Source organism: Phacochoerus africanus, chromosome 4, assembly GCF_016906955.1.
Source record: "Phacochoerus africanus isolate WHEZ1 chromosome 4, ROS_Pafr_v1, whole genome shotgun sequence".
Lineage (NCBI taxonomy): Eukaryota > Metazoa > Chordata > Mammalia > Artiodactyla > Suidae > Phacochoerus > Phacochoerus africanus.
The window spans coordinates 28,095,814-28,121,916 of record NC_062547.1 but is presented as its reverse complement, the minus strand read 5'-3'; the positions used below and the strand labels follow the sequence as shown (position 1 = coordinate 28,121,916).

Below are 26,103 nucleotides of genomic sequence, written 5' to 3'. Positions count from 1 at the left end.
GTAAGCTATTTAACCCTTCCAAGCCTCAGTTTTGTCATCTGGAAAATGAGGCACCACCTCCTCTTAGAGACCAGGTACATTATAGACTTACTGGGTATATAAAGCCTTGAGCCTGGTACCTGAACATAGTTAAGCCTTTAACACATAGTAACCTTTTTTTTTTCTTTTCTTTTTGCACCTGCACCTGCGGCATATGGAAGTTCCCAGGCCAGGGGTCAAATCAGAGCTGCAGGTGCCAGCCTACAACACAGCTGTGGCAACACGGGATCCAAGCCACGTCAGCAACCTACGCATAGCTTGCGGCAATGCCAGATCCTTAACACACTGAGTGAGGCCAGGGATTGAACTCACATCCTCACAGAGACAATGTCGGGTCCTTCACGCACTGAGTCATAGCAGGAACTCCACATGTTACCTAATCATATTTTTGTCCTTAACACACGGCTTCTTCCCTGTGATCTCTACCAACACAGCTGGACCTGATTCAAGGTCAGTCTCCCTTATGTACGTGCACAGATGACCCAAAGAAGGATTCGTTCTAGCTTTGGAAGGCACTGATGTTTTCATTTAAGGAAGGAGCAGATTTTCTTTCTTAAGGATTTTAGGCTTGGGCTAACATTTAAATATTTTTGCATTTCCTGGGCAAGCCATGTCGGAAGACAGGGTCCTAGAAACGTACTCAGTGGCTGAAGCCGTCTAGCAGATGATGAGAAATGGTCTCAGGGTAATCCCCAAGTGGAAAGACCATGGGCCATTTCAACTCACCAGGTGCAAAGACTTAGGACAACAAGTCACGTACGTGGACATGACTCATCAGAGCAGAATCCTCTCTCCAAAGCAGAGTATGACCTGGTGGTTCTTGGTAGATTGAGTCAAGTGCCTTTCCCATTCACTCGCCTTACCTTCACTATTTATTCCACCCATACCATGCGTCCACGTTAGAAAGCTGCCAAATTCTCACTTTGCTTCCCCTGAGCATGTCCTGCTCGCTGAAAGCCATCAGCAAGTGGCACACGCGAGCTTAGTCAAGCTCCAACACAGTTTTTATCTTTCTTGCAGCCACGAGTGCTAAAATCTTCCATAAAGTTTTACGTTGCACTATTTAAAGATGGTTTACCTTAGGTTAAGGCTTTGCCAGGAGAGAAGGAATACACCTCCCATTCCACAGGAGTCAAACCTTCATAAATATTTCTGGATAAATCACAGAGAGCTTGACAGGAGTGCAAAGGAAAAGGAGAAACATTCACCAAGCAATTTGAAACAAACAAACAAAAACAGGGAGGTGTAAGCGGGAGGATAAGGACAGGGTGTGAAGGACAAATCCCCTTTTCTGATCCAAAGAAAATTAAAACTTATTAGGGATGAAGTTCCCATCGTGGCTCAGTGGTTAACAAATCCAACTAGGAACCATGAGGTTGCGGGTTCGATCCCTGGCCTTGCTCAGTGGGTTAAGGATCCGGCGTTGCCATGAGCTGTGGTGTAGGTCAAAGACGCGGCTCGGATCCCGCGTTGCTGTGGCTCTGGTGTACACCAGCCGCTACAGCTCCGATTTGACCCCTAGCCTGGGAACCTCCATATGCTGCGGGAGCGGCCCAAGAAATGGCAAAAAAAAAAAAAAAAAACAACAAAGAACAAACGAAAAAAAAAACTTATTAGGGATGGATATTTCTTTTTCTAGAAAGATGCCAATGAATGGGATATATATAGTGCTAGGATGCTTCTGAGCACAAAAAGTGAATTATCTTATAAAAAGACATCCCTGGTAGAGCACCTTCCAGAAGGTTAGTTCTGTGACTCAACATTGTTATCAAGGACCCAAGCTAGTTCCTTTTTTACCCCTGGGGCTACATCAGGACAGGGGGTTCTACCCAATTTTCCCTGCCCAGTCATTCCATGGCTGCTGCTCCAGGGCCAGATATCTCCATGTGACATCCAAAAGTCTGAAAAGACGACCCCATGCTGGGTTAGCCCTTTAAGAGAGGAAAACCTTTCCAGAAGCCCTACACAGAAGATGTCCGTCAATGGCCTGAGCTGGGTCACAGGCCTATTTCTCCACCAGTCACTGTCAAGGGCACAAGAGCCACACCTGTCATGATAGTAAGGACTCAGCCCTGGGCCAGGAAGAAAAGCCCAGACTCATAATGTGTGTGGCTTCTGACTCCTGGCCTGGGCCACTGCTCTGTTAGCAAGAACAAAGGATCAGGCAGTTTGGGAGACAATCCAACAACGTCCACAGTAGTTCCCGGTCCTCTGGGGCGCCTAACAATTTAAACTACGTATTGAGCCAGTGCAGCATGCAAAAACCATCACTAGTGCAGGTCTGATTGCAAATACCTTTCTCTTTGTGCTCCTCATGAAAACACATTTGGGTTGACAATTACAATGTGTGGACCTTCTTTGGAATCTGATTCAAACTACCAAACTTAAATAAGTTTTTTTTTTTTTGTCTTTTGTCTTTTTAGATCTGCACCCACAGCACATGGAGGTTCCCAGACTAGGGGTCTAATCGGAGCTGTAGCTGCCGGCCTACACCACAGCAACTCAGGATCCAAGCCGCATCTGCGACCTACAACACAGCTCACAGCAACGCTGGATCCTTAATCCACTGAGCAAGGCCAGGGATCGAACCCGCAACCTCATGGTTCCTAGTTGGATTTGTTTCCGCTGGCCATGAAGGAACTCCTAGGCAAGATATTTTTGAAGCAAGCAGGTAAATGTGAATATGAACTAGGTCCCTAGGAAAGATGACACAATTGTTGTTGTTATGACAGTGGGTGGCACTGTTACGATTAAACACCAGAAGTTACATTAGCATGTAAGCAAAAACTGGTTTTTTAAAGGATGCATACTGAAGGATTTAGGGATAAAATATGATGTCTGGGATTTGCTTTAACCTATTTCAGTCAAACAAAAAGAGGTATCAATGAAGAAAGCCTCAAAACGGTGGTAACTGTTGAATCTGCATGTGGATATACCTTTGTTCATTACAAAAGTTCTCTAGGCCTTTTTTTTTTTTTTTTTTTGCTTTTTAGGGCCTCACCAGCCTGTATCTGGAGATTCCCAGGCTAGGGGTCAAATCAGAGCTACAGCCACCAGCCTACACCACAGCCACAGCAACTCCAGATACGAGCCACATCTGCAACCTATAACACAGCTCAGGGCAACGCCAGATCCTCAACCCACTAAGTGAGGCCAGGGATCAAACATGCATCCTCATGGATGCTAGTCAGATTCACGTGCACTGAGCCACAATGAGAATTCCTCTACTCTTTTTAATGTTTGAAAAGTTTTCATAAATTTTTAAAATATTTCATAAGTTATATATCTCTGAGCTTGCCTCCTGAAAGCTCACCAAGCTTTCAAGCTGTTCCTCTTCAAGACCCTTTGTAACTTTTCCTTTTTATGGATGCACCTGCAGCACATGGAGGTTCCGGGCTTGGGGTCCAATCAGAACTGCAGCTGCCAGCCTATACTACAGCCACAGCAATCCCAGATCCGAGCCACATCTCCAACCTTACACCGCAGCAGTGACAATGCCAAATCCTTAACCTCTCGGCCACCAAGGAATTCTGAGAAGGTACTTAAATATTTAAATGAATAAACTGAACTTTTCTTCTTAAAAGCCCTTTACCAAGGTTAAGCAGAAAACTACCACTTAATGAGCAGTTTACATCTATTCTTATTTAATCTTCACAATAATCCTATGAGGGCAGGGAGTACTGTGTTACAATTAAAATCCTAGGTTTCTTTAACCTCTACACCCAAGATGACACACACCTGGCAGACATGCTTCCAGCCTGTTTCTGGGTCCAGGACAGACATCACCAATAGATCCCCAAATTCTTTCCAACGCAGGGCTGCAGACAGTGATCGTCACTTGATTAGGTTTCGGTCCATGAAGTGATATTTACTTGCCACTCCCACACTAGGTCTTGCTATTAAAAAGCCAGTATCAGTGTGACAGAACCACCTCTCCTGTAGCTCTGGGGTCCATTCCTGCCTCTTCAGGAAATGCAACATCTAAGGTTCCAAATAAGCCTTGGCCTTGGTGAGCGATACTGCCAGACCACTAGATCAGCCTCCAGAAGGTTTCTAAATAGCAGAGCCCAGCTGCCAAAGTCCTCAGAGGCTTGGCATGCAAGGAAGGGCTCCCCTGTGGGGACCGCTGGCTGTCCCTGTCAGTTACAGATCAGAATTTCCAGCTCGGCTACTCTTCAGCTTCCCACACCCTCCTGGCAAGAAGGCACACAGGAGGCACAAGGACCACAGGCAGGAGTCAGGAGGCCTTCGTCCAGCCCGGGTCTGCCTCTCCTGGCAGACCTCTCCTGGCGCACCCACGGGCAGCCTGCCTCGCTGCCTCCCACCTCAGATTCCGTATCTGAAAGGTGCACTGCTTGAGCCACTTTTAGAATCCCTTTCAGCTTTAACCTCAGATGCAAGGTTAGATGCTCCATCTTCAGAGCTTTGGAATTATGTGCATAACCCCCAGGGCACAGAGGAGGTCTCCTATCAATGTTTATAAGAGGGTGGGGAAGCGGACCAGTTTGGAAACAAAGGAGCATCTTAAGTGGACCATCAATGGGCTCCAGCAGAAGAAGGTCTGAAGGTGGTAGTGCGTCCCAGGTCCTCAAGACACATTACGAGTTCATAAACCTTCCACTACGTTCTTCCCCCACTGAGAGCCTCTGATAATGGGATCACATCCACGGCTCCAAAGTCTGCTGTTTATTGCCCAGGTGACCTGGAACAAGGAAACTCTAGGTGTTCGTTTCCTCATTTATAAGAGGAAAATAATTATAGTATCTACTGTATAGAGTGGTTGCAATAGTAACATCATGCCTTAAGGAACTTAGAGCAGTGCATGACAGTACGTGCTCAAAGTTAGCTATTACTATTGATGAAGTAAAATTCCTATTTTATGGCAAGACAAGAAAAATTAAAACATACCGTTTTTCTTTGCCTATTTGGGCCTCCCTCCTCCCTTTTATGGTCCATCTGCACTCACCAGACTTCCTCAGGAGATAGTCTTCCCTCTTAATCTCATCCAGGGCCACAACTCCTCAAGAGATAACCTTCCTTCTCAGTCTTCTAAGAGGCCATGACCCACTACCCTTCGTACATGTAGATTGTGTAGGCCATCAATAATGTGTCATTGAATGTACAGACTCCTGTCTCAAAAACTTAGAAAACTGTGCTTCCACCTCTCATGGGAAGAACAGTTCTGAGAGCTTTCTGAAGGGCTACTTCAGGGTTATGATCCTCAGTGTGGCTCAAATAAAATCTTCCGTTTCCTGGAGTTCCCGTGGTGGCACAGTGGTTAACGAATCCGACTAGGAACCATGAGGTTGCGGGTTCGGTCTCTGGCTTTGCTCAGTGGGTTGAGGATCTGGCGTTCCCATGAGCTGCGGTGTAGGTCACAGATGCGGCTCAGATCCCAAGTTGCTGTGGCTGTGGTGTGGGCTGGTGGCTACAGCTCCGATTCGACCCCTAGCCTGGGAACCTCCATATGCCGTGGGAGCGGCCCTACAAAAGACCAAAAAAAAAAAAAAAAAAATTTCCATTTCTTTCTTGGATTGACTGATTACTTTTTCATTGATAGTATTAATACTCTTATACTAGTCCAACTACAAACTGGATTATCCAACCCAGAAGGGAAATTCTGCCACCTGGTAGATGCTGGATAAATGTTACTAAGTGAATGAATGAATGAGGTAAAAAACCACTCCTCATTCCTTCCAGAACTTCCTCCTTTCTCTGTGCTGACTGATGGGTTAGGATGGTTTCCTCCAAAACTAGATTTTACACAGAGGGACCCATATGGTTGGGAGCAATTCTCATCGCACTTGAGGTAAGAAAATATCAATTCCAAGTTGATTGTGAAACCATACTTTTTAAACTTTAGAGCACCTACTTAAAAAACCTAGCAATTCCCTGCTGGCCTAGTGGTTAAGGATTCAGTGTCGTTACTGTTGTGGCTCAGGTTCCATCCCTAACCTGGGAACTTCTGCATGCCACAAGTGTGGTCAAAAATAAAACAAAACAAAACAACCCCCCCCCCCAAAAAAAGCCTACACAATAAAATATAGTCAAAAAATACAAATAATTTGGGAATACCCATCATGTCTCAGCAGAAATGAATCCAACTAGAATCCATGAGGATGGAGGTTCAATCCCTGGCCTCGCTCTGTGGCTTAAGGATCCAGCACTATTGTGAGCTGTGGTGTAGGTTGGAGATGTGGCTTGGATCCCGCACTGCTGTGGCTGTGGCATAGGCTGGGAACTTGCATATGCCATGGGTATGGCCCTAAAAAAGCAAAACAAAAACAATAACAATAACAACAACAAATTTAAAAGCAAGGAATGAAGAAAGAGAGGAAAAAAGAGGAAACAAACCAACAAACAAAAAATGGTAGTACCCAGGTCCAAATATATCAATAATTACATTAAATGTAAATGGTCTAAACGTACCAATTAAAAACAGATTGTGAAAGTAGATAAAAAACAAAATACAATACTATGCTGTTTATCAGAAATGCACCTGGTATATATAAACCAGTTAAAATTAAATGTATGGAAAAATACACTAGGCAAACATGTTATCAAGAGGAAACTGGAGTGGCTATCATTACGATCAGATAAAGCAGACTTCAGAGCAAAGACAATTATTAGGGGCGAAGGGGGCATTACAATGCTAGCTTTTATATAAAGCAGCAGAGAAGTTTCTAGCAGAATAGGGTGGGAGCCATTCAGAAAGGGCCTCTTTTCCCCACTCAAGAGGCAACACTCCCCTCCATTCCCAGTTCCCCGAGGGTCCAGGAGCAGAAGAGGCACTTGCTCTCCCTCCTAGGGCTTAAGGCACATTCAATTGTCTTCACTCTCTCCCAGTTCCCTTCCTGCCTCGATTAGCTTTTGAGGGAAAGCAACCTCACAGGTGACAGGAGTCAGTGACTTTATTGGAAAAGCCACCCCCCATCCCCAGGCTTGTACCCTCATTCCTTGCGGTAAATTCTCAGCTCAACATCTTACAGCATCATGGGGCTCTACATCCGCACTGATAAAAATGGGGAGCAAAAACCTTCCTCACTTTTACTCCTTCTCCTCTCCCAGAAAAATTTCTCCCAAGAGAAACTAGATACTAAACTAGAAACTAGAAAAAAATAAACCTTCAACAAGCAAATGATCCTGCCCAGGAGAAAGGGTTCTGGATTATGTTTTCTGCTTCTCTGACCTTGGCAGGGTCTGGTTTAAACAAGCCCCTGTGGCGTATTGTCTGGAGAGGATGCGCTCTGTCTGTTGTGTGGCCTTCCAGGCCCAGCTCCTCACAGTCGGTTTAACACCTCCAATCCTCAGGCTGCCTGCAAATGTGTCATCCAGTCCAGCGTGTGAAAATACAGAGATTATTGCCCGGGGCCGGGGGGCGCTCCACAGCTCTGGACAACCCTGATTCCACCCAATTCTAGAAATAAAGATTTGGTTTGTGCTCAGACTGGTCCTGCTGTCCTGGCTGTGGACAGGCTGGGTTGGCAGCTGAGAGTCAGAAGTCAGACAGATGGAAGTATCACGTGGGTCAGACAAGGCTGGCAGGAGGCCCACCCAGTACTGTCCTTCTGGAAAGGCACTGGCCTCAGCCAGGAGGCAATCTTCTTTCTTCCCAGGCCTGCAGTTTCATGAGTGATGAAATCTGCTATCAGGGGAGAACTCATTTTTTTGACTGTGAGAAATCCTGCAGTGACAGTCTCCATCCACGGCGCTGGGGTGAGGGACGTGGGTACTGCAGCTGGAGAGAGCTGGGCGTGAGCCTGGCTTTGCTGCTGCTCACTTGCTGTGTGACTTGGGGAAGGTCGCTTAAGCTCTCCAAGCCTGTTGCGTCTTCAGCAAACCTAGAACCTAGCATCTGTCCTCCTATCAGTGTTGTAAGGATTGAAAGAAATGAAGCATGCAAAATCCTGAGCACGGGGCCTGCCCAGAGTAACTGCTGAGTAAACAGGTCCTGTTATAATTGCAATAGGATCATTCATTCCTCCAGGGCACAAACCACTCCTTCTGTGTCCTTCATGGTGCCTACAAGATGCCGGCCACAGGGCAGCCCATCAGGGAGCCCTCCTTGGCTAAACACTCCCACTATCTGGATCTAGTTAGCTGTAGGTACTTCAAAAGGAACATTTAATAACACCCTTCCTTGTCTGGTTTAGTTCTGAAATGGAAAGCAAATTAGCCACCAAGCCGTTCAGGATTCTGAAAACATGTGGTTTCTAATATTATCACACCTTCCATTTGCATCTGCAGCCGATTAAAAGCAAGGCTCTGAGAGACGAACGTGTCTATAATACTTGACAACGCACAGCTCAGACCGAACGTTCCCACTAAAACTTGAAGCATGTCAAAGTGGCATCAAGTTGGAGACAGACCGAAGAAGAGAAAGGGCGCTTCAATTCATCTGGCATGATTTAAGAGACCATTAAGACAGAAAGAAGCCCAGTCGCCAGCTATTCAGAACTTAAATGGCTCTCTCCCTCGAACCTATAATCTGAATGTTTAAGAGGTATTCCAAAGAAGTGCTTTTCTTCCAGAAAGGAAAGTTTACATTAGAACCAATATCCACTGAAGTCAGTGGATATAATAAATAATAATTACTCTAATAGCTGCCACAAAAAGATATTTGTAAGCTTCTCGTTCTCATTAATGGTCTGTTGAAACGCTCTTCAAATAAAAAATGTACCATTCCCAGCCTAATGTGGCAGACATCTGTCTCTACAGATTCCACTTTTCCCTCTGTATCTCCCAGTCCACCCACCCCCACCCCAGGTCTCCCAGGGCCTCATCTCCACCACATCCACTCTTCCCCTCTCTCACCCCCCAGAGACACCGATGGTTCTCAGACCAGAAGGACCCCAGGCCTCCTTCCCAGCATGGGAGCAGCATGTGGCCACTGGACTACAGTGATGAGTTCAACGCTGGGCCCGTGACTTAAGTCAGGCCAATCAGAGCACAGGGGGGACTCAAACGAAGGATGTGGGGTTGAGTTGTCAGAGAAGCTGACTTGACCCGTTTGCTATTTGGCTTTAAAGCTGAAGCTGCTGCAGGCTGTTTACGATCACAAAAGAAAAGCCGCTGGATCATGGAGGCAAACCCGGGAGCAGAATCCAGAGGAGCTGGCAAACAGGAGGAAACGGGGTCCTGAAGACAACACTGCACTCCTGAATCAACACCCCCCTGAGGCCAACCCTACCTTCAGAACTTTTAAAGAAAGCCAGTAAATGTCCTTTAGCTGTAATCAGTTTGAAATGTGTCTGCATCCTGCAGACTCCTGATGTAGAAACTTTAAATAGAAGTGCATTTGTAAGTGGTAACTTTATGGCTTCTTAACTTCAGTCTAATTACTTGGAACATGAGAATAATGCACTAGATTCCCAGAATTCCTTCCTAGCTGCCTGCCCTGAAGGAGGAGGATAAGGACTGGCCTTTTTTTTTTTTTTTTTGGCCATTTCTTGAGCTGCTCCCGCGGCATATGGAGGTTCCCAGGCTAGGATCTCATCAGAGTTGTAGCCACCGGCCTACGCCAGAGCCACAGCAACGCGGGATCCGAGCTGCACCTGCGACCTACACCACAGCTCACGGCAACACCGGATCCTTAACCCACTGAGCAAGGCCAGGAATCGAACCGCAACCTCATGATTCCTAGTCAGATTCATTAACCACTGAGCCACAATGGGAACTCCAAGGACTGGCCATTTCTGCCCAAGTGGCTACAGGCTTGGGAATACTGACAACCTTGCTTGGTAATACCATTCAGGTCAATAGGCCTTGGGTATTATAAAGCACTGGACCTTAGGACACACGCCTTCTGGTCCTGGCTGGGTACGTTTGGCCCTGGGACCTCAAACAAACCCTTAGTCTCTTCTGTAGGAGAATGAAGCCATCCGCCTCTAACACAGGGAGGACACAGCAGAGCCATTTTCCAGGGCGCCAGAGGTACTCAGCAGCATGGGCTTTGAGTCAGGAAGATTTGGGTTCAAATCCCTAGTCCACCCTCAACTAACTAGATTTTTTTCCGGTAAGAGGCTTAATCTCTCTGAGCCACAGTTTGCTCATCTGTAAAATGGAAAATAATCAGGATTATCAACTAGGAAATAAGATAAAGTCTGAAGTGTTCAGCCATGTATATGGTATAAAGTCTCAATAAATGTCAGCTATTAGAGCTGGGAGATCAAATGAAAAAGAATATGAAAATCCTTCGTAAAAACCCTAAGGCGTGGTACCCCTGTTAGGGATTATCATCTTCACCTCTCCTCACCCCTAAACCGGTCGGGGTTATCATGTCACAACGTGGGGGAAAGGCAATACACTCCATGAAATGAATTCAACTCCTCAAGTGTACCGATCCAGCAAAGCGGGAGAGAGAGCTGGCGGTGGGGGATGGGGGAACAAACCCACCCCTACCCCCTATAACTGTCACCTTGTCTACAGTGTAGCACAGAAATATATCAGGGCAGTTCATGGAAACACGATCAATAGCGACCTGTTAAATGTTTCTCTGGAGGCCTGGAACGGATCCCACACTCTGAACGGTCTGGCCCGTTCTGAACTTTTCCAGAGCTCCATCTGCAAAAGTACAAGTAAGATCCCCTTCCTGATTTTTCAATTTCTTTTAACAACTTCATGGGCAGGATGAAAACGGGCTTCTTTATGAATGAGAAACTTCAGTTGCCGGACTTGGCAGCGCGGGTTTCCAAGAAACCCCGCCGCGAGGTGGGCTGCCTTACAGCGGACCCCTCCTATTTTCCACTGGCACCTCCCATAAAATGAGTGAGGACTGGGTTTCAAATGGGCTGCTCGCAGGAAAGAGACAGCCGGGGTAAAACCAAAAAGAGATTCCTTCCAGGTGGTGGAGAGAAAAGTCCCCCCGGACTGAAGGGACCCTGGGTCTTTTTCAGTCGGGGCTCTTTAAAGACACACACAAAACAAGCCTAAGCAGGGCTCACCATGAACATACAAAAGGGTCACTTCAAATAACCTACGGATTGCTTAATGTGGAAAAAATTAAAGCTTGAAAATCAGGTCCATAAAATGGAAGGAGTCTTGGAAAAACAACCGCAGTTGATTCTGTAGCACCCGTTCGGGAAAATAGATAGATTGTGCTCGGACTCTCTTTTCTAACTGCAGCCTGTATACCAGCCGTGTGTATTTTGGACTCTTTCCCATCCTGCCATGATTTCCTGTCTCAGTCTGGGTCCCATGGTAACTGGAGAAATTTGGCGTGCAGGCCCCCTTCGCAAGGACTGGCCACCCGGGGCCAAGTGGGTATCTTCTTCCACAACAGTCTCTCTTCTGGGTCTGTGCAGGGTTACTCTCTGCCTCACAAAATCTTACCAATAACATCTTCAGTTTATAAATGAATCTCCCCACCCAGCCTCTCTCCCCCACCTCACAGGGAAATGAAAATCTTTTGCAGAGTCAGAAGACCCGTGGATTCACAATCCCATGGCCCAGGCGAGAGGGGCTTACAAGGTTGCCCGGGGGGTGGGGGGTGGGGGGGCAACGGTGTCACCCTAAGCAGAAAAGTCAAACAATTCAGTAAAAATAGAATCTCATTTATGGAACAGACAGATGTTATCCTTAGACATGCATTTGCTGAAGGTCCCAAGGATACACTGATGTGAGTCAAATGGTTTAAATGTCTGAGGGTTAACTTCCAATCATCTTTCAGATCTCAACCCAAATGGCACCACCACCTCCAGGAACGCGATAACTCAGTGCCCCTCATCGGGCTTAGGGAGCGTGGTCTTGCAAGGACAGCCTGGAACAGGATGTCTGACAAATGCCTGTTTCATGTTTGCCCCCTGCCCCCAGCTGGAAGCTTCACCCTGAAGGGCAGGGTGAAGCTTCACCTGTATTCGGACACGACGCTTGACATGACATAGGTGTTCTGCAAATGTGTGTAGCATGTCCCGTGCAGACCATATGGCGAATATAGAGAATCTGCCTGCACAGGCTCTTTGCCTCCTGTGTCGTCACAGCCGCCCACCCACTGCACAGTTCCACCCCCTCCTTCGTAAAGACCCGCCCCCAGGAAATAACGTGATCAGACACATTCAGGGGGAAGATCAAATGGAATCAGACATCATTAAACTATGACCCCACCACACACAATGGCTCCCCACCTCCCAGGCCAGGACACTTGTGCTTCCCTCCACCCCCTACCCTTGACCTAAGGAATTAAGTTATAATTCAAGAATTTCAGACAATCACAGGGGGAGGTCATTTGGGGGTTTTGTTTTTTGAGGATGCACTGGAAGAGACGACTCCTGAAACCTCCCGAAACCAACTCCTGGCACTTGGGAAAGCCTAGCATCTGGGACCCCCCACCCCACCTCACCCAGGAAGGCTGTTCAGTGCAGCCTCTCCAGCAATGCTGCTGTTGATCTTGCTAACAGAGCAAACAGACCCTCTTTGAAAAAGAGGCAGAAGCAGCTGGACTCCGCTTTCCTGCCCATTTCCTTTGCCTTATTAAGTGAGAAGAACTGGTTTCAGTTCGCAACCCTAAAAGCCACAGAGGGAAGGACCTCAGAAGTATGTTTGTGGAGGTCCCAGGGTGTGGATGGGCACAGAGCATCACTCAGAGCCTCGAAGCAAGCAAGTGCCCAGGGCGAGAACCTGCGCCCCTGGGGGAGGAGCAGGCGATGACGGAGTCAGCCACCCCAATAACCCATCATCAACAGCCCTGCCTATTAACTGTTTTACGAACATTTCACTAATGGCTTTACACATGTTGCCTCATTGATTCTCTAAATTTAAAGCTATAATAGCACAAGTGCTACAATTTCGGAGTTCCCTTTTTGGCACAGCGGAAATGAATCCGACTAGTATCCACGAGGATATGGGTTCAATGCCTGGCTTTGCTTGGTGGGTTAAGGATCTGGCATTGCCATGAGCTGTGCTGTAGGTCACAGACGCAGCTCGGAACTGGTGTTGCTATGGCTGTGGTGTAGGCCGGCAGCTGTAGCTCCGACTTGACCCCTAGCCTAGGAACTTCCATATGCTGCACGTATGGCCCTAAAAAGCAAAAACAAAACAAAAACAAAAACGAACCAACCAAACAAAAAAACCAACCCCCCCAAAAAACAATTCACTTAAAAAAAAAAAAACTAATCTGGGCTCAGAAAAGTTTGATAATGTACCCACCTCCCAGAAGTTCAAGAACAGGCCGAACTCATGTGACCAAAGCCACAATAATGGTTATTTGAGGTGGAAACTGACAGGGAAGGGCCATGGGGTACCTCCTGGGTAAGAGTGTTTTAAATCTTGATCTTGACCTGGAGGGATCATACAAGTGCTATGTCTGGGTAAGATTTCATCAAATTGTACCCTTCAGATTCTGCCTTTCATGCTCCTCAATTTAAAATTAGGGGGCAAGAGTTCCCTTCATGGCTCAGCTGTTAACGAACCCAACTAGGATCCATGAGGATGCAGGTTTGATCCCTGGCCTCGCTCAGTAGGTTAAGGATCCTGAGCTGTGGTGTAGGTCGCAGACAACAATGCTCAGATCTGGCATTGCTGTGGCTGTGGCATAGGCCAGCAGTTGTGGTTCTGATTCAACCCCTGGCCTGGGAACTTCCATATGCCATGGGTGTGGCCCTAAAAAAACAATAATAATAATAATAATAAATAAAATAAAATTGGGGGGAGTTCCCTGGTGGTCTAGTGGTTAGGATTCAGTGCTTTCACTGCTGCAGCCCAGGTTCAATCCCTGGCCTGGGAGCTGAGATCCCATATCAAGCTGCTGCATACTGTGGCAAAAAAAAAACAAAAATTAGCAAAACAATATAATACCTCTTCCTCAAATCACACTAGATCTCCTTACTTCCAAAATCTACGCTCTTACTTCTACTTTGTCAGATTCAGAGGAGAGGGGCAAGACACGAGGATCATTCATTTATGCCCAGAGGCCTGGACCTTTTCTTTAGGGAAGGAGCCACAAGTAAAAAAAAAAAAAAAAAGTCACAAGCAAAGGTCATGATGCTCGGTGGTGGCACTGGAAGCAGAGAGGCCTCAGATCATACCAAGGCAAACACCATCAGATCCAACCCAAACATTGCCTTCCCTCGGAAAGAAAACCTCCTGGCCAACACCAGTGCTCCTCAAGCAATTCCAGTGAAAGCCTTTATATCTGGCAGGCCAAGGGCAGAACAACCCTGTCTTTGTCCAGCTACTTTAGACACACACAGGAGCTCATGCCCAGGACCTGCCCCAAACCTAAGAAACAAGGCAGCTTAAATATCCCCAGTGTTCCGTGTCCCCATGTGGAAGCCACTGTGGCTGGAGGTGGAAAAGTGTGGTTCTCAAGGTAGTTTGCACAGATGATAGGCAATCTCAGATGCTATTAATGGTGGCCTGTGGCCTGGTCCAGGTGCTTCACGGGATCACAATAATAGTTACCACCTAATTTTTTTAGCCTCAGATGCACAAACGGGGTGTATCATCACCCTTGCTTCATGACCCCTCTTAGTTATCATAAAGTGAACTCACCTCCGAAACAAAAGTCGGAGCCTTGACAACCATCTCCCTCCCCCAGTTCAAGCCTTTTCCTCTCCCCACCCAAGCATCATCCCATCATCTCTGTTCACCATCCCTCACTTGCTCCTGTCTACAGTATCTGGTGTGGCTGTGATGAACTCCTTCATTACACTTAAAAAATTTCACTTTGGGAGTTCCTGTCGTAACGCAGCGGTTAACGAATCCGACTAGGAACCAGGAGGTTGCGGGTTTGATCCCTGTGGCCTTGCTCAGTGGGTTAAGGATCCGGCATTGCCATGAGCTGTGGCGTAGGTCACAGACAAGGCTCAGATCCTGAGTTGCTGTGGCTCTGGTGTAGGCCGGCGGCTACAGCTCCGATTAGACCCCTAGCCTGGGAACCTCCATATGCCGTGGGAGCGGCCCTAGAAAAGGCAAAAAGACAAAACAAAAAACAAACAAACAAAAAATTTAACTTTGTAAAACTTGGACCATGTTTGATGGCTTTTGTTTTTGTTTTTTTGCTTTTTAGGCCTGCACCCACAGCATGTGGAAGTTCCCCGGCTATGGGTCAAATTGGAGCTGCAGCTGCCGGCCTACACCACAGCCACAGCAATGCAGGATCCGAGCCTCGTCTGTGACCTACACCCCATCTCATGGCAACGCCAGAATCCCAACCCAGTGAGCAAGGCCAGGGATAGAACCTTCATCCTCATGGATACTAGTCAGATTTGTTCCCACCACATCACATGGGGAACTCCCTCTGTGTAATCTTTTGAGACTGATTTATCTTTTTTGATTATATTGCCAAGGTTCATTCACTTCCTATTTTCTCTCCTATTCTTGCTTTGCCAGTGGAGCCCACTCACCTTGTCAGCAGCTTTGCTTGCATTTTTGCATTTCACCTTTATAACAGTAACTATAGTTATCCCTACTTTATAGATTAAAAACAAAAACAAGGAGAGAGGCTTCACACTTAAAAAAAGAAAAATCAGTTTGGCTGGGATTAAACCCAGATTTGTCTCCAAAGCCCTTGCTACTTCCACTATAATAATGTTGTGCTCACATTCAAACGGACCCCCCATCATCCTACACAAAGGATCCCCAAGGACCTCTCACTCCAAACAGTCATAACATGCTAGACGCTTACATGCCTGGCAGTTTCAGGCAATTTTTTTTTTCCTTTTAGGGATGCACCTGCAATACATGGAAGTTCCCAGGTTAGGGGGTGAACTGGAGCTGCAGCCAACAGCCTACACCACAGCAATGCAGAATCCGAGCTGCGTCTGTGACCTATACCACAGCTTGTGGCAATGATGGATCCTTAACCCACTAAGGAAGGCCAGGGATTGCACCCACATCCTCATGGATACTGGTTAGATACTCAACCCACTGAGCCACAATGGACATTCCTGTTTCAAGCTATTTATTTATTTTGCTTTTTAGGTCTGTGGGAGTTCCCAGGCTCGGGGATGAATCAGCTCTACAGCTGCCGGCCTACGCCACAGCCCCAGCAACCCTGGATTCGAGTTGCGTCTGTGACCTACACCACAGCTCATGGCAATGCCAGATCTCCGACCCACAAAGCGAGGCCAGGGACTGAACCTGCATCCTTGTGGATGCTAATCAGCTTCGTTTCTGCTGCACCACGATGGGAACTCCCCGTTTCAGGCATTTTAGAAGGTATAATTCCTTTAATCCCTGCAACTATCATTTGAGGTAGGAGGTATTGGCTCCATTTTACAGACAAATAAACTGAGGAACAGAGATGTGAAGCCATTTGTCAAGGAAGGAATAGATCCAGAATGTGAACCCAGGCAGTCCAGCTGCACATCCAAACCCTCAATCGCAGAGCTGTGTGCCTCTCAGTCTCCGGAAAGGGACAACCACCTGAGTCCAAGAGACTAAGACAGATGCTCGCAAAGATGAGGCCTGTGCTGAGTCTGCCTCTGGGTAGCAACTATGGCACCCCCAGAACCTGACTGATTTGTGAATTGAGAAAGGCCCCGACCCTAAGCCTCCGTCCCAGGAGAAGAGCTGCAGGTGGGGCCCGAGAAGGGAAGGAGAAAGATGGTGAGGGGGAGGAAGACCTGACCAAAATACAGCCATCCCCACAGGGCCCAAGCCTATGGAGGGGAATGACCAGGTCATGAAAACCAGGGCTGCAAAGGGCCCAAGGACAGTGCCTTGAAGGAAGAGGGCACAGAGGATCCTTCTGGAAAAACTCTGACATTCTACTTGCAAGATTCCTATTTGATCTGCTCCCCATACCCAAAGGATTGTGATTAAAACCCTAGGCAGCTTCCAGAAATGTAAGCCATAGGCTTTGAAGTATGATAGCACATCCCACTGCTGTTACCTGCTGCCTGTGACCTTGGGCAATTAACTTGAACTGTCTCCAGGCCTCAGTTTCCTTATCTGCAAAGTGGGAATAAATAATAGCACCTACTCCTCAGAGGCTGTCATGGGCATTTCACGAGATAATTGGTGCAAACCATCTGGAGTCTTGTCCCATGTCATAGTTGGCATCCAAGAAATATCGGTCCATGGTCTTACCGCCACCACTCCATAGTTTGGTGGAGAGGATTAAACAAGACAGTCTGACAAAGGTTGGGTACCATTATCTTTTTCAAGGCAAGAGGCTTCCCCACCCGCTCCTGCACAGTGACCCTAAGTCTGCATCCCACTGGGCACAGAGCAGTCTCATCCGCCACCACTAAGAGGGTCTTTGCCCAGTGCTCACCCTCAGCAGAGCCCCGAAAGCAAACCCCAAGTCCAGGTGATAGAGGCTGGGCTTCACAGATCTGAACCACCTGAGGAGCAGGTTCAAAATGCAGATGTTCCGGCCCCACTTTCAGAGGCTTTTACAGGATATTATCCAAGGTGGGTTCCCAAATATGAATTTTGTTTGTTTCAGCCATAAGCCAGGTGTGGCAACAACTAATCCAAGGGTTTCCTGTATTTTAGGAAGGAGGGGGAGAGTGTGGGCTTGTGCTGCACATACGCACGTGTACACACATACCCCACCAGCTTCTTCTGAGGTTTCGGGGGCTCCACTGATAATAGAGAAGACCGCAGCACAGATAACTAACAAAGCAACTGTTTGCCAAGAGGAGTCGAGTTACCCATTAACCATGGGTGATCAGTCAGTGCCAGGCAAGCCACACAAAGGACAAGGCTTTGGACAGCCTGGGAGGGCCCACGTTACACAAATGTCAACACGATGATGTCACATCCTAGCCTCTGTCCTTTTCTTGGAAGCTTCTCGTTGAAAGCAGTGCCTCCTCAGCAGAACCATGAAGAGAAGGAAAGCAGGGACGTCACCACTGCTCCGTGGCATTTGGATTCCCCTAATTTAAACTCAGCTCTTGTAATGATTGTGATGAAAAGCACTCGATTCCCTACATATGGTTCCAAGCCATTTGGATTTCATTATAAACAGCAGATTTAGCACATTCTGGATGTGGGTAAATGAGTGGCAATTGCATAAGTAAGTGGGCATTTCACGCCACAAATTTATCCCATAGAAATGATTGGCTCTGCCTGATTACACTGTTTGACTGGTGGTACTGGTTACACAGCCCAAACCAGCAGGAAGGAAGCAGGCTGGTGGTTACCAGGTGAGGTACTGAAATGACAACTGCACTGTCATGCCTTTCACCCCTGCCATCCAAAAGAAAGAAACAGAAGGGAAAGAAGAAGGAGGAGGGGGAAAAACAAACAAACAAACAAACCCTGTGGAGGCCCATGACATACAAATTCAACTTAGACATTCACTTAAAGAGCTAACACTCTCTACACCACTTCTAGACTAGAGAGTTGATACATCCTGAAGTAACAAATGCAAACACCACCTGAAAGTGAAAGCACACCAAATGCCATTGCCTGGAAGCCACAATGATGAGGATGGCAGTGGCCACACATGCCTGGTGGTTGCCATGTGCCATATACAGAGGCTAAGTGCTTTATTTTGCACTTAATCCTCACAGCCACCATGCTGGGTAACCTCTAGTATTGTCCTCACTTTGTAGATGGGGAAATTGAGGCAGAGAAAGGTTAAATCACGAGCTGTAGGATCTGGGCAAGTGAGCAGTGCAGACAGGGTTTGAACCCAGCCCCAAGTGTGAGCCAACATCCTCCCCAACCCCTCTACCCATCAGAGGGGCCTCTCTTGGTCCTACTCTTTGCAAAAGTTACTCCTTTCAAAGCCACCCTCTGCCAGGATCCCACTGAGGGTTCTCTTAGGCGCAATCCTCACAGCAAAGGATGGTAAAAGGACCACGGGGCATGGGAAGCACTAAAGATCTTAACCTCTTGGGTAAACTTCCAAGGAGCCACAGCTTCTGGCAGGAGATCTCCTGGTCACCTCTCCAAGGGGACATGGATGGGCTGACTTTAGGCAAAACACTGAAAAGAGCTCACCTCAAATGGTGGAAGGAACAGGCAGTTCCTGAGTGAAAATGAGCTTAGAAGAGCTTCTACTCAAACAAACAAAACAAATTTAAAAACATCCTCTGATTTACAAGGGGACATCCAACCAGCCCAGGATCGAAGTAGAGCCTTAGAGGAAAAAAGCAGAACTCAAGTTCAAGTCCTACTACTTGGTGGTAGATGTAGCAGATACAGTAGCAATAACATTCTGGAAGCCTGTTTCATTGTCTTTAAAATGGCAACAACATCTCCGTCCAGATTACTGTGTTGCTCAAATGAGAAAAAACGGTGAAAAACTTTGTAACACATGCTGGAGTTCCCGTTGTGGCTCAATGGTGAAGGAACCCAACTCGCATCCATGAGGATGCAGGTTCAATCCCTGGCCTCGCTCAGTGGGTTAAGGACCTAGTGTTGCCATGAGCTGTGGTGTAGGTTGCAGACGTAGCTCAGATCCCGCGTTGCTGTGGCTCTGGTGTAGGTTGGGTGGCTACAGCTCTGATTCGACCCCTTACCTGGAACCTCCATAAGCCACCAGTGCAGCCCTAAAAGACAAAAAGACAAAACAAACAAAAAACTTTGTAACACATGTAAGTTCGTACTATGTGGTAAGCATTCTGCTGAATGTCGTATTCATACTTGGTCATTTCATACTGGGTCATTTAACCCTCCCAAAATCCCTAGGAGGTATTTTAAAATCACCATTTCACTAATAAGGGACAACTTCAGAGAGTGGCTTTGCTCTCGGCCCTCCAGCTTGGAAATCATAAAACCTGACCTTGTGTCAAGGGTCCAGAGGTTAGAACCACACAGATCGATGGCCTCAATCTCCGTGTCCATGAATCTTCTTGTGTCTGCACACAGAGGGCTTTAGAAAGGCTGGAGAAGGGTTACAATTTTGAGACCTGTGAAAACCTGGAAAGCTGGCCCCAAGTGACCAAAAGGTGACCCACTCTAATGGCCACATGTCCCACAGAAGTGTCTGTGGTGATGGAGATGTTTCATATCTGCCTTGTCCAATCTGATACCTGCCAGCCCCCTGTAATAAATGAGCACTAGAAATGGCACATGTGTGATGGAGGAATTGACGTTTTAACCTTACAGAATTTTATTACATTTCAATAGCCTCACAAGGCCAGCGGCTGCTGCGCCGAATAGGGCAGGTCCTCTCGCTCACAATATGTCAGGTCTCCTGGCCCCACACAAGGAAGCTGTAGGAAAATGCACACTTCTCTGAGCAGATCTTAGTGCGAAGGAATCAAATAAATTCTTCCCACCCCAGAGCAAACATCATGGCTATGATTTTGGAACCTTTGCAGCTGGAAGAGAGAAACGACGGACTCCAAAGCAAATGGCCTCACCTCATTTTCTTCTTTCCTTTTAAAAGAACACAATGAAATGTGTAAGGAGCCCCCAGTTAAATTACTTCGGAAAGGTTGTCACTTTTTCTGGTGACAAACTCTTCTGGCTTACGATGACACAAGGGCTGAAATACGGTGGAAAGGACAAGCCAGAGGGTAAACAAGAAGAGGCCCAGCACTCTCTAAGGTCTCATAAATCAGGAGGAAATAGACTCAAGAAACTAACAGCTTCCAAACGCTCTTCCTCTGGAACTATTTTAAGCAACCCACACAATCTCTCAGAGGCTGCTTCATTCATACCAACAGAAGAGAAGCAACGTGCTCCACAGACTATAGCTTTAAACATTCAGAGAAACAAATACCTACATCACAGCCCTCAGGCCGGTCAGGTTGGCCACCCCTCCGAGCGATGCTACGATTTAAGGCACCTGAGCTCAGTTGCTCAGAAGCAGCAAGGGGTGCTTCTCCTCCCTCCCTCTGGAACCAACCCGTTCATTTCTTCGCTCAGGAAATCACTGCATGTGCTCTATCCTCACCCAGGCCACTGCCTAGGGCAGGAGGAGGGGAGGACAGAGGCAGCACGGCAAATGAGAACTTGGGAGCCCTACCCATCTTGGTTTGAATCCTGCTGTGTGTCATTTACTAGCTGTGCAACCTTGGCATCTCTGAGCCTCCGACTCTTGAGTTGGAAAGTGAAATGAGGAAGCATACGTACCTCATTGGCAATTATAGAAATTACCTGATATTATACTCGTGAGGCACATGGTTTAGGGTGGGAACTTTGTAAAGTCTCAACACAAGGTAGGTATGTGCTGGGGCTCAGGGCTGAGGATGAAGCCTCCTGGCTTCTCTGGGCGGGGAGGGACCAGGGCGTGGTTGTGAGTGGAGAATCAGCCATGAGGCTGCCTGGGTTTGATGAGAGTCTCCACCACTCACTAGCTGTATGACCTTGGGCAAGCGACTGAACCTCTCTGTGCCTCAGTTTCCTCCTGGAATTAATAGTACCCACTTCCTTTAGCAGCGGGATAAGTAGCATTATGATATGGTACTACTACCATTCTTGAGATCTAACTTTGCCCTTTTTGTGCAGACCTAACAGGTCAAGCTTCTCTTGGTTTTCTTTGATGACTCCTCCTGAGAAGCAAGCTGAGCAAGCCGCTCAGCTGTGAAGTAGAGGAAAGTCGCCATCCTGTGTGGGGCAGCCGTGAGCCCTCCAGGACGATGATTCTTTCACCATGAGTACCGGCTAGTGTCTGAGTGCTCACTGAGCGCTAGACTCTCCCAAAAACTCTACCCACATGGTCTGGGCCCTACTCCAGAACATTTATATCAGAATTCCTGGAGGTGGGGGACCTTAGAGCACATATATATTTTTTAAGCTCTCCAGGTGATGCTAATGCGAATCCAGGGTTAAGAGCCACGGAAACAACTCTGAGAAACCACGGTATACCCATTAAACAGAAGAGGAACACTGAGGTTCAGAGACTAGTCTGGCAGGGGTGACTCTCATATTCCATCTCTCAGCCACCTTTGTTACCTGAGGAGCAGAGGTCAAACCATCTCACAGGCACCCAGATCCTCCCTAAGCCTTTCTGAGACTCGTCCAAGCCCCTGTATCCTCTCAAAGCACCCAAGACCATTCTCTTTTCTGGCTATATTTCCGGCCAGCCTTGACCTCCAGGAATCCAAAGCTGCCTGGAAATGGAGTCTCACTTTCTCAGAACTGAAGGACACATGCCCAAGGTCACAGCCAGCCACTGAACAACTGGACCTAATTAAACAGTCCCCACGCTAATGATGGGAAGCAAAGGATTCGATGATCTTTGTTCAAGGCTGCTGGCTGCTTATGAGGAAGCGAGAAAGCCAAATTCGGGGGGCTCTCACAGCCAGCAACCAAAGAATTATGACTGAAAATGAAATTTCCATGGCCTGAGCCCCTATCGCTGCACTACTGTGCTGTGCCTGCCCTCAGGGAAGGCAGAGGAGGGCAATGTTTCTGTCCCTCCTATGACTAAGGACATTCAGGGAGGCCACCTCCTGCTTGATATCTCTGTATAATAAGTTTGAGACAAGCAACCGAAACCGCACTCAGATCTTTGGCTCAACCCTGAGTCTTCCACACATAGCTGTTCCCATCTCAATCCACGGCCACTCCCGCCTTTCAGGTGCTCAGACCACAAGGCTTTGGTTCCTAATTTTTTTTTTTTTTTTTTGCTTTTTAGGGCTGCACCAGTGGCATATGGAGGTTCCCAGGCTAGGGGTCTAATTGGAGCTGTAGACGCTGGCCTACACCAGAGCCATAGCAACGCGGGATCCGAGCCGTGTCTTTGACCTACACCACAGCTCATGGCAATGCCGGATCCTTAACCCACTGAGCAAGGCCAGGGATCGAACCCACAACCTCATGGTTCCTAGTTGGATTCGTTTCCACTCCGCCATGATGGGAACTCCCCATTGTTGGCTCTTATTTCAAATACATTCATCACCTCCTCCACTGACACCTGGTCCAAGCCACCACCATCCTCTCATCTAGATTATGGCAACAGCCTCCTGAGAGGCCATGTCATTTCCACGCTTGATGTTACGGTCTGTTTCCAACACCACAGAGAGGGAGATTTTGTTAAAATGCAAATCCTGTCATGCCTGGGCCTGGGCCCTCCCAGGATTCCCAGCAGATGCAGAATTGAAAGCCAAGGTGCCACACAGTGACCTACGAAGCACTGTTTGACTAACCACCTCTCCCTTCCAGCTCCATTCAAATCTCCTACCCTGCGCCCTGCTCTCCCACACTCACCCCACCAGCCTCCCTGGCTGCTCCCTCTGCACGGAGCCGCCTTCCCGGCCTGGCTGGCCTCACTGTGACTCCCCCAGCAGGCCTTAACTCTTCCTCGTGATCCACTGGGCCTGCACCCCCTCCTCCTCCACGTCTCTTTCTTGGCCTCTCCTTGGATCCTAATTCCCAGAACTCCCGGCATATACACACACACACACCACAACTACCTTCTGTCTGCTCGAAGACCAGCGTGGTAGAAGACACAGCCGCCTCTCCCAGGGTACTTTATAAGCATCCGCTGGACAGGTTGTGGGGGGGGGGGGGTCACCATGATGACTTTTAAGAGGTGGCTCTACCCTGGAGGTCCTCTCACCTGCTACTGAATTGGGTCCCAGCACAGTTCTGGCCTGCCCGGCTCATCCCGGGGCGATTGCATCCAGAAGAACAGCTGCAAGCAACGTGCTTCCAAATGCTGTCCCCATGCACAGCCTGGCTTACCCAGCTGCTGAGGGAAGTTAAAGAAGCCACACCAGGCCTCTGGTGTTCACGGAAGCCACTCTTTTTCTGGCCGTGGGCTCTGCCTTCTCCAGAACATTTTAGTGATCTGCAGCATGGGGATGGGCAGAGGGGCGGGGAGAAGGTCAAGCCACCCACTCCCCCAGCCTCCCGTGGTGACCCTCCTGAGCCCTACGCTATCCCTGTGACTCAAGTAAATTGGGGTCCACCACCCGTACCCCTGGGAGGGCTGAGCTCCCCATGGGGCCCTGGAATTCCTGGCAGCCTGACATTGTCACTGACTCTCTCTCTCACTTTCCCTGCCTTTGAAGAACCGGCTCTGCCAACTGCAACAAACAGCATTTAAAAATATCTTGCTGGATTATACTGCCCTGCCTTCTGAATTCCTCACAGTGCTTGTCTCTGTCCCATGGAGTAGAGAGAAGGGTGTATGTAGCATATTTCAATTTTTTTTTTCCCCTAGCTGCTCCCTTGCTATAAATATCCGAGGCCGGGTAGGCGGGCTGCAGACGCCGGCGGCATGAAGTCACCTCGGGGCCGGCCTCACCACCGTGCGGCCTGCCAGGGCCTGGACGCGGCCGCCGAGAGAGGCAGTGGTTAAGGCGGCCAAGAGGAGGCAGAGGTCATCCTTCTGAGGAGAGAGCATGAGGGGGACAAAAACTCTAGGTAGACAAATCATAGTCAACCCCCGTATAAAAAGGATGGCTTTCAGTTCTGCTACCCGGCCAGGTCTTCTGAAAACACAGCCAGCCCCCTCCCTGGCTCCCCCCTTTCCCAAGGATGCTAATTACACGGCTCGACCTTAGGAAAGGGATTTCGAAGCATCCATGTGGGGTCCAGAAACATCAGAGACAGAGGGGCCCTTGGAGAGCCGAGGACAGGCTCTTCACACCACAGATAAAGTCATCAAGAGCCAAGAAGACGGAGTGATTCATGCCAGGTCATGGAGAGGCCAAGCTCCAACCCAGGATTTTCTGGATCCAAATCCCTTGCTCTCAGAACTAAACTGGCCCAGACGATCGGGCTCACACCCTTGCTTGATCTGTGACGCTCGCCTTGTGTGTACGAAGAGCTCTCCTCACAGCAAATATTTGATTTTCATATCTTAAAAAGGTACAGACGAAAACACATTTGAAAATGTTCAAATTTGGCCTCAGTTGTAGGGCTGATTTTCAGGCACTAAAACACCTGTTGCACCCTTCCGGGGGTCCACGTTAATCTCGCCCCACCCCTAGGCTTACATCTCTAATGCTTCCAAGTTCATCTTTCCTGTTTCATTTTTCCATCATGGGCCTGACCTCCACCCCACCTCCAGTCTCTCACCCCCCAGTTCACTCTTAGAAAAGCAAAAGGATTATATACGTATTTTTGCAAAACCTTCATTCTCTGCTTCAAGTGACAAAATTCTGTATAACATTGGGGTCAGGAAAAGGTCTGACACCTGAATTATCGGTTAAGCCATTGATAACCTATCACATTTTATTACTGTCAGCAGAGTGCAGCTGGACCCTAGGGAGTTTGATCCAGATGGCACTGAGCTAAAAGGTGGTTCCACAGTATCAAACATTTAACATGACTGAAATCTTTATTACCTCTCTCTCTCTCTCTTTTTTTTTTTTTTTTGCTTTTTAGGGTGGCACCCACTGCATATGGAAGTTCCCAGGCTAGGGGTTGAATCGGAGCTGTAGCTGCCAGCCTACACCACAGCCACAGCAATGCAGGATCCAAGTCTTGTCTGCAACCTACACCACAGCTCACAGCAACACTGGATCCCTAACCCACTGAGCAAAGCCAGGGATCAATCCTGCATCCTCATGGATGCTAGTTAGATTCTTTAACCGCTGAGTCATGACAGGAACTCCTGAAATCTCTATTATCAATGCTCTGGAAACACCTTTGGCAAGAATTAGGAGATGACGACACCTCTCTGAGAACTGAGCTGTGATTTTTCCCAAACGATCAACTCTAAACTGGAAATTGAACCTATCAAGCCAGACTCATAACCAAAGTTCTGAGACCCTCTTGCCTCATCGTCTTTTCTGTCCCTCTCTGCCTCCATGTTTGAGGTTCCTCCCCTGGCAAGGGCTGGTCCAACTGCCTCACTTAACGGGTCTGCCAGCCTGGACGTTCATTCTATCCCAGGATCGCTTTGGCCTGAAATGCTACTTTCAGGGCCCTGCAAGAAACACCGAGTCAGAAGCCCGACTGAGTGGGAGAAGCGAGGCTGATGGCAGCCTCGTTCTTCATGCCCTCTCAGCCCAAATGCGCTGGTGGAGAAAGTCTTCTTTCATTACGTGTACTGCCAGGACAGCGGCTGGGGCATTTTTGAGGTCAAGCTCTCAATCAACAAGAGGGGGTAATGGGAGGTCTGGGGCTGTGTTTAAGATGCGCTGGGGAGCAGACACACTCCATTTCTGAATTATAAAAACGAGTTTTGGAAAACTCTCTTCCTGCACTCTGGCAGGCGTCTTAACATCTGGATAAAAGATGTGGGAAAGTTTTCCCCTTGACTGT

The 26,103-nt window shown here is 48.0% G+C and overlaps 1 protein-coding gene and 1 non-coding gene across 2 annotated transcripts in view; one reads left to right on the top strand and one right to left on the bottom strand.

Annotated features, from left to right (window-relative positions):
* ABTB2 (ankyrin repeat and BTB domain containing 2) overlaps positions 1 to 26,103 on the bottom strand; it is a 202,579-nt gene that overhangs the window by 167,393 nt on the left and 9,083 nt on the right. The gene's annotated exons all lie outside the window — the stretch shown is intronic.
* Positions 13,688 to 13,759, top strand: TRNAE-UUC (transfer RNA glutamic acid (anticodon UUC)). The gene has a single exon. It is a non-coding gene; the product is annotated as a tRNA-Glu (tRNA).